Source organism: Etheostoma spectabile, chromosome 23, assembly GCF_008692095.1.
Source record: "Etheostoma spectabile isolate EspeVRDwgs_2016 chromosome 23, UIUC_Espe_1.0, whole genome shotgun sequence".
NCBI classification, from domain to species: domain Eukaryota; kingdom Metazoa; phylum Chordata; class Actinopteri; order Perciformes; family Percidae; genus Etheostoma; species Etheostoma spectabile.
In genome coordinates this window covers 11,649,417-11,660,321 of record NC_045755.1, presented here as the reverse complement: position 1 = coordinate 11,660,321, position 10,905 = coordinate 11,649,417, and the positions used below count along the sequence as shown (strand labels likewise).

Sequence of the window (10,905 nt, the reverse complement as noted above, 5' to 3'; positions counted from 1 at the left end):
AAAAAAAAGATCAAAAATCTCTAAAAAGAAAACCTGTTACCCCTTCAGTTAAAGAAATCCTTGTATTCAAGATCCCGGTCAAAGGAATAATGTAGGAATAATCCTCCTTTCTGTATGGAGACAATCCCCCCAGCATCAACCCACCAATAAAATGTGAAAAAGGAGGGCATGTGGAAAAACAAATGAGGTGAATAGAGGCTTAGAGACACAAGAGGACGGAAGAGAGGATAAGGTCCGCTGAGGAAGAGGGATGTAGATAGTTAATCCTTTTCTTCGGATCTATTCCCTATATATGAATGACACATCCAGCGCCGTCCTGTTCACTGGCTTGTGCGCTGCCGTGTGCGTCTGAGAGGCGTGAGTGTGTGTGTGAGAGAGAGAGAGAGCGAGAATGAGACAACAGCGTTAGGTTGCTGGCGTCACGCGCTTGCCCTTCTGTGTGTCGCTATGTTTGTGATTCCTGCACTCACCACGCGTCGGAGTGTGTGTGTGTGTGTGTGTGTGTGTGTTGTGTGTGTTTATCCATGCATGTACACTTAAGGCTGTCTTTCTTGTGTGTGTGTGTTGTTTGTCCCCACCTCCCCGTCCTTTTCCTATGTGTGTGCAGTTGTGCATGTGTGGCAGGAGAATGTGTGTGTGTGTGTGTGTGTGTGTGTGTGTGTGTGTGTGTGTGTGTGTGTGTGTGTGTGTGTCTTGTCAAATATAGTAACATTAGTGTATGCTGCCTCTGTCTGCCTGCAGCTCTCCCACTGTGACAGAGAGAGGATCAGGGAGGTGGAATACAGAGTGATAATACGAAAGGGTGAAAGCAGAGAGATATAGTGGGAGTAGGAGTTGGGGAGGGGAGGGCAAAAAGAAAGGGAGAAAGTAAAAAAAAAAGAGGGAGATGGCAAGATAGATAGACAAGAGGTTAGTTGAAAAGGATAAAGGTGGGAAGGACGGAGGGAGATAGAAGGGGGAGAGACAGAGAAAGAGAGGTGCAAGAAAGAAAGAAAGAAAGCTGTAGCACTAGAGGGAGGGAGGAAGGGAGAGATCAGCTGATTTCAGTGAAGATGAGAATCTCCCTCTGCCACATGGGCTTTTCTCTTCCCTCAATTTTTTTCTCCTCACATCTCCCTCGCTTGGCTTTCATTGTCATTCTCCTCCCTGTGGCAGCTCTTCTAATGGCTGGCTTTGTGTGCGTGTGTGCGTGTTTGCGTGTGTGCGTGTGTGCGTGCAGAGAGAGAATGTGTGTGCATATGGCGGTAAGTGCACACATGTTTTAGAGAGCTTGTACTTGTATTTTTCACATTGTGGGGACAACGATCTGTCCTCATTCATTTAGGGACAAAAAGCTGGTCCTCACAAGGGGTTGGGGTTATGGTTAAGGTTAGGGTACATCCTCAAGAAGTTGTAAGCCAGTGTTAACGTAAGTGTGTGGTGTGGTTTGGTGTGTGTGTGTGTGTGTGTGTGTGTGTGTGTGTGTGTGTGTGTGTGTGTGTGTGTGTGTGTGTGTGTGTGTGTGTGTGTGTGTGTGTGTGTGTGTGTGTGTGTGTGTGTGTGTTCTTTTGTGGAAGTAATTGTAAGAAAGCTTTGGAAGACACCAGTGATACAGAGACAGACAGGAAGAGGGAGGGTGGGGGAGTAAAGGGGTGTGGGGGGGGGGCTGTGTGTTTGTTTGCACACAACATATAATTACTTGGCTGCTTCCTTACAAGGACTGAATCATAGTTCACACACACACATACACATTGTGTTGTTAATGAGCATGTGAATTATTAAGCTGGAAAGTGCATCATTTTAATGCACTTGAGAGCATGTGAATGTGGAAAACTGGGCAAACCGGTGCGAGTGACTTTGAGGTCTGACACCCTGGTTGGCAAAATACATGGATCATAATCTCCAAAGCTAACAAATGTATTGTCAAATCTGGTATCTTTCCTCTCTTTTTTTTTTAGCAAAGAGCAATGTTCAAAACATTTAGATTGCAGCTTCTCATTTTTTACTGGCACTTTCACAGGTTAAAATGACCAATGTTGCGTGGACTGAGTGTTTTTGAGGGATGGTCTTCTCTCTAGCCGTCCAAGTCATGTTGATTTTAGGAGTCGCCTTCCTTCCAGTTAAACATTCATTCCTATAAGCTATCTATAATTGAACATGATCAACTTATAGTTTTGAGCCAGGGCCTCGTGAAAAATCAGGTGTTCTAAATTTAGCAAGAGACACCTGTTATTTCCTTGTGCCAGATACATATTTAATTGTCAGATCCCCAATATTATAGGACTCTATAATATCTCTGCAACTTAAGTTCCCAGTAGGCAGCTGTTTTAGGCAAAAAGTCCTATATACCCATTGTACACTACCTGTTTCGAACCAGAAGACATTTAGCTCCACCATGTATATATATATATATATATATATATATATAGAGCCATATACTTCACTATGTAGTTGGAGGAGACCAAACCCGACCAATAATATCAGTGAATTTTTGACTAACACTTATCAAATGGCCAGAAACACAACTCCAAATGAATGCAAATGCTGCTCCATTTCTGCTAAATGTGTAAATAAATAATTGTTTGCCAACAAGTTTGCTACATTAACTTAGTAAGGTGATTATTCTGACATTATGAGTCTTTTACTGATCCAAATGTACTCATACATTAAATTCTCAATAAATTAACTATTTTAATCCCTTATGATAAATTGAGTTAAGGACAAAAAAGCAGTGTCATCCGGATGTTTAACCAAACAATCAGCCCTAAGTCCAGGATTTTGTAACTGGTTATATTGCAATTAATCAGGGAAAAAAAATAAGCATTGAACAGGCATAAGAGAAGGAAATGTATGGCCATGTCGTCCTCCCCTTCTTTTTACTATTGAGCAGCATCTACCTGTACTTTATTTCCTAATGCCACATTTATTTATCTCCCTCTCTATTTATTTCCAGTTCTTATATGCAAATCAGGGGGCGACGCTCCATTGTTCCGACCTCTCAATAACCTCTTGAGTAACTTCTTGAAGTAAATAAATGTGGACTTGGTAAAAAATGTAAAAAACCTAAAATGTAAAGCTTTTAATATATTTATTAACTAACTGATTCATTTTACATGAATATTTACAATTATTTAATTATTTATTGCCTCATTTATTTATTTAATGATCTATTTCAAAGGCGTATCTATATATTTACTTGTTTATTTATGTATTTATTCATTTATTTAATATTGAATAATATGGCAGTCCATATACACCTTCCTGAGTTTGAATACATCACTGTCTCTCACCCGCTCCATGGCTCGGCACAGGCCAAAAACATTAGACTGGTCAGCTGGCCAACAAACACACAAATACAACCTGAACATGAGTTACAAGAACATGGCTTACTGGCCAAACGTGGGCGCTTGCGCTGGCTGCATTTATTTTGAATGTACTTCCTGACAAACACAAATTCTAGTTTAAGCTGCCAGTAGCTGCTGCCACTGCTGGCTATATAGGACACACTCTTCAATGGTCGTTATGAAAGATGATTGGCTGGAGTGTCAGTAAAGGTTCATTAAGCTGTTCCACATACAAATTTGATTTTGTTGTCTATTATTGTTGAAGGATGCTTTCTAGTTGAACAAACATGCTTTTATAACAGCAAACGGTGAGTGTGTGTGTGTGTGTGTGTGTGTGTGTGTGTGTGTGTGTGTGTGTGTGTGTGTGAGTGTGTGTGTGTGTTTTAATCCCAAAGGTGCAATTAGTCCTCTAATTAGTTCTCCCCCTTCCTCTCTGGGTGCAAGGGTCAGTGGAAAGGATGAGCCACAGTGATGCAATTTCTTTTTTTTTTTACCTTTAGTACCAGGTTCAAGGACACTTTGAAATAGTGGAAACGTTGTATGCTATAGGCCTACAATAGTAGCCTAAATTGATTAATTTGTCTTTTTTCAATTTAAGCTGTGTTGTGCTATGTGGTTGGGATACATTCATAGATGTTGATATGTGATACTTATCTCACGCTGCCATTTTGGCTAGGTGCGTCTTGTAAAAGAGGTAATGCATCTCAAAAGATTTTGTGGTTATATAAAGGTAAATAAAAAATGAACATGTATTTCTGTTTCTGGTCCTCAGGCTTTCTGGGCATGATCAGCAAAATAATTGATTTGATTGAGCCATTTCTTACCAATGGAGAGAGTGGAGATAGAAAACCCCATTACAGCACTTGAACTTCATGTCCCTTTGCTGCACTCAAAATTCAATGTTTCAACTTTGAATTTGATTTTTGATGACCTTTTCAGTGTGCAACAGATTAAATGAAGGCTGTCTGTGATGTAACCTGATAGCAATCCATAAAGGATGAAAAAGACATCCATCCAAAAAAAGGTCTCCTGCACCCAAGCCCTTTATCATCATTATCGAGTTACTTTTATTGGCCACTGAATTTTGTAATGCAAATGTGAATTACTAACCATCCCTAACCATCATTGCCTTTGCACTGCACCCTGCACCCCTTGCGGTGAGCAAAGCTAATTCCTCTGATCATGAGTAGAGAGCCTTAGCCTTTAGAAAAAAGATAAATCTGGAATTACAGTGATATTGCTAACAAAAACTTGTCATGTATACAGCGCAAGATGTTAGAAATGGTACACTCATTGGCTGAGAAACTGGCAGTTTATAAAAGTTAGTTGAATTTTATCAACAGCTGTGTAAAGACCAAGCTCCAAGCTCCTGAAGCATCTCCTTCAAGACTTAATTCACTGATTGAGAAGAAAGAGGTTTTTAACACCAGATAAGAATGCAAGGTAAGCTTGATTTATTTGCTCCTCCAAGGGATGTGTCCACTTTTTTGGGCTGTTTATGTGTCTGGCAAAAAGGCCAACTGGCATGAGGATCCATTGTTAATGCCAGCACCTCCTGCCAAGGCGATTTTTATGGCCAGTTCTGTTTCATCAATGATGCAGGAAATACGTGATATGAAAAATGATTACTGGCAGTGGTTTGGAGCAAGAAAGTTTTTTTTTTTTTTTTTTTTTTTTTTTTTTTTTTTTTTTTTTTTTTTTAACTTTTCTGCCTGGCTATAATAGCCTCACCCAGCATTTCTTTTTCAAATATATTCATTCCCCAGCTACAGGAATATAGGTTTATTTATTATCCAGGAGACATGATTAAATCCCTGCACTCTTTCCTGTTCGTCGCCTCTAATATTGATGATATATGAATTTAAACCCAGTCTGTTGAATTCGTAATACGTTGCAATGCGAGCTGTATGGATGTGTATTGTCTCTCCCCTTTCTGCAACAGCCCTCGTCCCCTCTCTCTTTCTTTTCTACCAGTTCTGTCTTCTCCTTTGTCTCTATCTCTCTTTTTCCTCTCTATCTTTCAACACCCCCAACCCCTCCCTCACTCTGTAATTTACTGTGCTATTGGGTGACTGTCAGTGAAGATGAATTGGCTCTAGTCTTCGTACTAACACCAGGTCTGGCCAGACACGTTTAGCGCTACCCTAGTTCCTGCACTGAGCAAGTGCAGGAAAACACACACACACACACACACACACACACACACACACACACACACACACACACACACACACACAGATTGTATTTGTCCATGGTGTCATACCAGGAGTCATTTGTGTCTTTGTTCCCATGTATCAGTGGTTTCTATTGTCCATGAATTTTCCTCATGTTGACCAGACAGTTTTATGGCCCTTTGGTCAATACGGTCAATGAGGGTTGTTCCATATGAAATCAATCATGTTTTAATTCATGCTTTGTAGCACATTTTTCCTTTAATGCTTATATCAAATAGCCTATTGTATTCCCATTACTTTTTGTTAGTTCATACAGTATGTCTGGTATTCTTGTACTCTCCTTGTACTTAACTTTTAAACTGTTTTGTAAAACACAGTGTGGCATGAAATGTATTTTATTGCCACAATTGATTGATTTAAAGATCCAATGAAATAGAATCTTGATCTTCCTGGAAAAGATGCGTTGATGCTTTGTAGGAAAAGTTGCATTGTCAGTAGTGACCTCGGGCTGAACTCTATATTTATAAACTATAGCTATAGACACAGAGGATATTTAAACTGCCACAACAGTGATACACTGTTATCAGCAGCCACTCATGGTGATTAATTATACATAATATCTCCTTTATACATTATTTACTGCCTTACTTTTGGGCCTCAAGAGCACATTGTAACTGTATTCATATGCAATACCTACTGAATATAATCAACAACTTAATAAATATTATTGTTATTGCTGTAATCTATAATCACACTGTGTGTATACAACTGATATAATGTTATATGTACAATGATAAATACACTTATAGCAAGATATATGTTGCGCTTCCTTGAGCAGTACTGATGCTTCTAGAAATCAGAATGCTAAAGCCGGGGCTAGTAACCTGAAACTCAATGTAGTGTCTCACCCTCATTTAAGAAAAACAGCACGACCAAAAGTGCGCCCTCTAGAATCCTAACCTGTAATAGTTTAGGAAATTCAATAAATGCAGCCAGCCTTGTCTTTCATTTTTCCCTGTAACACGCTATCTGTCACTGCAGGATAAATTAAGTCTTACAGTCAACGGATTATGAAGTATCGTAGGCGTACACTCACTCTCGCACACAAACACACACTCACACAAAGTTGATCCCCTCTGAGAGTCTCATTAATTTGGCCAAGTTGATTTGTTCTGAAAGGCTCTGAATTCATCACAGCCAGACAGATGGTAGAGAGGGATTTCCTAGAGGAGAGGAAGAAGAAGAGGCAGAGTGGCATGGGGCAGACAGAAGACGAGTGTGAGGGAGGAGGGGGGGGGGACAAGAGGGATGAGATGAGGTGAAAGAAAGAAAGTTTAAAATGTATAAGAAAGGGAGCGAGACAAGCAACAAGAGTGCAAAAGAAGAATCAAGTGAAAAAGAGAGAAGGATAGTTGGGAGATAAGTGGGGGAGAGGAGTGAGCAAGGACCATCTGTCTTTTTAGAGACACAGAAACAGAAAACTAGGGAAGGATAAAGGGAAGTCCAGGAAAAAAGGGTGAAGAGAGATCCACGTTTTTTCTTGACTTTGCCTTTAAGGAATAGTTTAACATTTTTTTTAAGTATCAACTTTATGAATTGATATTATGTCAGTGTTGTGTTGACAGTGAATGAATCCAGGTGTAACAAGATTTAAAACTATGCATCTTGTTTGTTTAACCTGTACATTAACAGAAATTGGTTTTACTGGGACTTACAGTGCTGTACATGTTGGAGCTATTTATTGCAGAACAACGGCTGTGCAAAGTGACTGTGCACTCAACACACATAACAAGTTCACACAAGTTTACATTTGGGGCCTTCGTGCCTGTAAAAAAAAGTCAAACCAAAACATGTATTTGACAACCTGCTTTTTAGCTGGACATGCTGCACAGAAGTATTGGGAAGAAAGAAGAAACCAAAATGTTGAATTATTCCTTTAAAATTCAATACAATAATGACGGCTTATATAAATAATTATATAAATAATAATTATAAATAATCTGCTTAGTGAGGTAATGGAAGAGTACCATGTTGATCTCCTTTTACATCATAAAATCAAATTAGCTTCTCAAAATGTCACCACTTTAATTCACTTTTGATCTGTGATGAAACAGCCCTGTTTTGACCACAAGCTACCAGGTAAACATTAGGAACAAAGGAAAGAGCAGCGCAGTTTGCAGTCACTCTTTCACACACACACAGGAACACGTTTCTCCCTGTCTCTCCACTATGAATGATTTAGTGAGCGTGCCTCCAACAGGCCTGCTTAAGGAGGCTTTGAAACTAGGTTATCTTAAGGTAGGCTCTGCTGACTTAGACGGTCCACACACACATATACCCAATAGCATTTATTTCCATTTTAAAGAAACAGGCTACCAATTTAATACTGTCACTTCTGTTCTGTCACTTTCGACACAGCTAAACAGGGGTGACAGAATCCTCTGTCCACCTTTTAGCTGTGTCAGAGGCTTTCACAATAATAAAACAACAACAACAGCATTAACACAGCTGTATGACCTTAATTCACTATTATATGTTTATAGTTAGTGTTTGGTACTTTCTACACCACATTGAACTTGTTACCTGCTTGCCAGATTATTAAGCATAAATTTGCAGCCTCATTCAGTTTGTGTGTGTTTGTGTGAGTGCATGTCCTGTGTGTATAATCCAAAGCTAGTATGTCCGAGCCAACACGTGGCACCATTTCCATTCTTTTAATGGAAGAAATATCATGTGGCTCTGCCCGTACATGCCCCTCTGTCTCTGCATCCTTGATGTTTAAAAAGTTGCGCATGAGAAAGTGAGAGACACTTCTAGAGAGAGCAAGAGAGAGAGAGAGAGATTATCGTGAGAGAGGGGGAGAACGAGGGAGAGAGGTTGAGTCATCATCCTTTTCGTCCAATCCCAGGCATCTGCCTGTTGCTTTGGTAACGTGATGTCAGTGCAGCCTCTGGCGACTCCTCTGAGGTTAGCGAGATTCAGCACAGAGGTGTGTGTCTGTGTTCTTGTGCCTTTCCCTCAAATTTGTCACAAAAACAACTAGACTTCAGTTTAAAGTCAGAGTTCAGGCTTAATTTTTTACCAGTTATAATAGTTAAATGAGTTAAAGTCAGCAGGATGTCCTAACTTGTGTGTGGATGAATGTACATCTACCTAGATCTGTGTGTTTGTATGTGTCTGTGTGTGTACTTTCCTGAGAGTGTTTCTTTGTGTATATGACCATACATGTTAGTATGTAAGTTTTAATGGATCTCTATGTGTGCATTTTTATCTTTTATCTATGTGCTAGTGCATAAATTGCCTGTGCTGTGGAAGTGTGTGTGTGCATGTGTGCGTGCTTGCGTGCGTGCTTGCGTGCGTGCGTGCGTGCGTGCGTATGTTCATACTTCAATGATTTGACTCCTTAAATCCTTTTACCGGCTGAAACAGTGTTTGTTGCCTGGCAACATTAGTTTATTGATTAGGCTATAGGCTGTTTTTTTTTAAAGTCACTGCTTTTTCTGGGAAACCCGAACAATAATTTTGGTGTTTGAGTTGAAAGGTTACTCGGTTAAGTGTTTGTGGAGTAAGATTAATTTGTGTCAGGGTTTTGAAAAAATATGTGTGATGGGAGATATTAGGCAGATAAAGGATTCACTTATCCAGAGTCCATTGGCAACATAACAAGACAAGGTGAACAGTGGGTAGTTCTTCAGTATGAGAACAAAAACTTGTACCTACTAACGATACATATTATGTTGAATATATATATATATATAAAGACAAGTTAAACATAAAGAGCCTCAGAAGATTCCATGGTCCAGAATGCAATGCAAAGACATTGTGTTTCGAGGACACTCACTGTAAAATACGTCCCTTATTATAAAATCACACATCATGTAACTTCAAATAAGGGTTAGGTTTGCATTGAAGATCACAATTCAGTCATTGGGGCAAGAAACACTAGTAGTCAGAAAATAATCAATGGTCAGAGTAGAATGACATTTAAATTTGAGGTAAAACTGAAGTGCCTGTTACTATCAGGAATGAAAATCATTTAATACCCCATGAAAATCTTGTTTTGCCGACCTCCAGTGGTTTTCACTTTACTGCAGTAATGTAGAAGTGTACTCCAAGGTGTGATAGTACACTACTCCACACCTCCCACTTCATTTTTGTGATCAAATTTTTTAATGTATTTTATATTCAAAAATTAACAAAACAAACAATTACAAACAACACGCTGAGACATGGAAAACGTCCCAGAGCCAAAAACACAGAGAGGAAAGCTGGGAGGGAGGGTTACAAAACAACACATGCAGACGCATACACACACAAACAAACACATACAAAAACAGACACACACACAGACAGACAGACACAAGACAAGGGACCAATCACATGCGCGGGTTGAGGTGATGCTCCATATATATATATATATATATATATATATATATATAGATATATCCTGTGAATGAAATTGTAGTGAATCTGCGATGGTCTGGATTGGGATATACTTTTGGAATGTTAGACCATACATAATGGCGGTCGAGATCGATACCCAGGCCTGGGCAATCAGGTGCCCAGATCCTCTCAATAGGAAGGGCAGAGCGGCCAGATACCACCAAGAACTGAAAAAGCCTGGATACCATACCACAGTTTTTAGGCTGCACAGTAAATAACTTCCAAATAGGATGAATTTGCAAAGTATTCTGCCAAGGGACACTGTGTGCCTTGAGTGTCGACCTTAACGGCAGGTTAAAAAAAAGGAAGAACGTGGTAGATCGAATGGTAACAAGCCAACCTTGCTAAAAATGTCTTTTAGACAACAAACTCCCCTTTGTTCCCATTGTGGGGCTATTATCGGCCTCCCATCAATCTGGAATGCTGTATTATTGAATATAGGGGGGGAAAGTGTGCCAGTTACAAGCTATACGTAGTTGACGTAGTTAAAAGCGTAGTTGGCACTGTTTGTTAGAAACATTGGCAAAGAAAACGTCATGTAGTGACCAAGACTCTGTCATGGCACCTTCTAAACAGATGTATCTGGATTAAACCAGGTGAGGAGGGGTCTCAACATGAAGGACCAGAAATAGTGTTTGAAGTTGGGAACTGAGAGGCCTCCATCCTCTTTCCTCCTCTGTAGAGTAGACATCTTGAGTTGCGGCCGCTTGCCTTTCCAGATACATTTTGATACTGCTTATTGTAATTAATGCAAATAGCCAGCAGGAGGGGAGAGAGGTAACATAGAGCTCACAAAATTGACCCCGGGTAAAACATTCATTTTAACCACTGAAATACGGGCTTGAATTGACATGGGGAGACCCATCCATTTTTCCATCTCTTTCAAAACTTTCAAAAGGCCATGATTGTCAACAATACTTGGGTTGCTTTCAACAGTGTTTTTTAGGTTATTCACATCAGATCTG

The 10,905-nt window shown here is 39.8% G+C and overlaps 1 protein-coding gene across 5 annotated transcripts in view; it reads left to right on the top strand.

The window, feature by feature from the left end:
- Positions 1-10,905, top strand: part of cacna2d4a (calcium channel, voltage-dependent, alpha 2/delta subunit 4a) — an 82,414-nt gene that overhangs the window by 51,916 nt on the left and 19,593 nt on the right. The gene's annotated exons all lie outside the window — the stretch shown is intronic.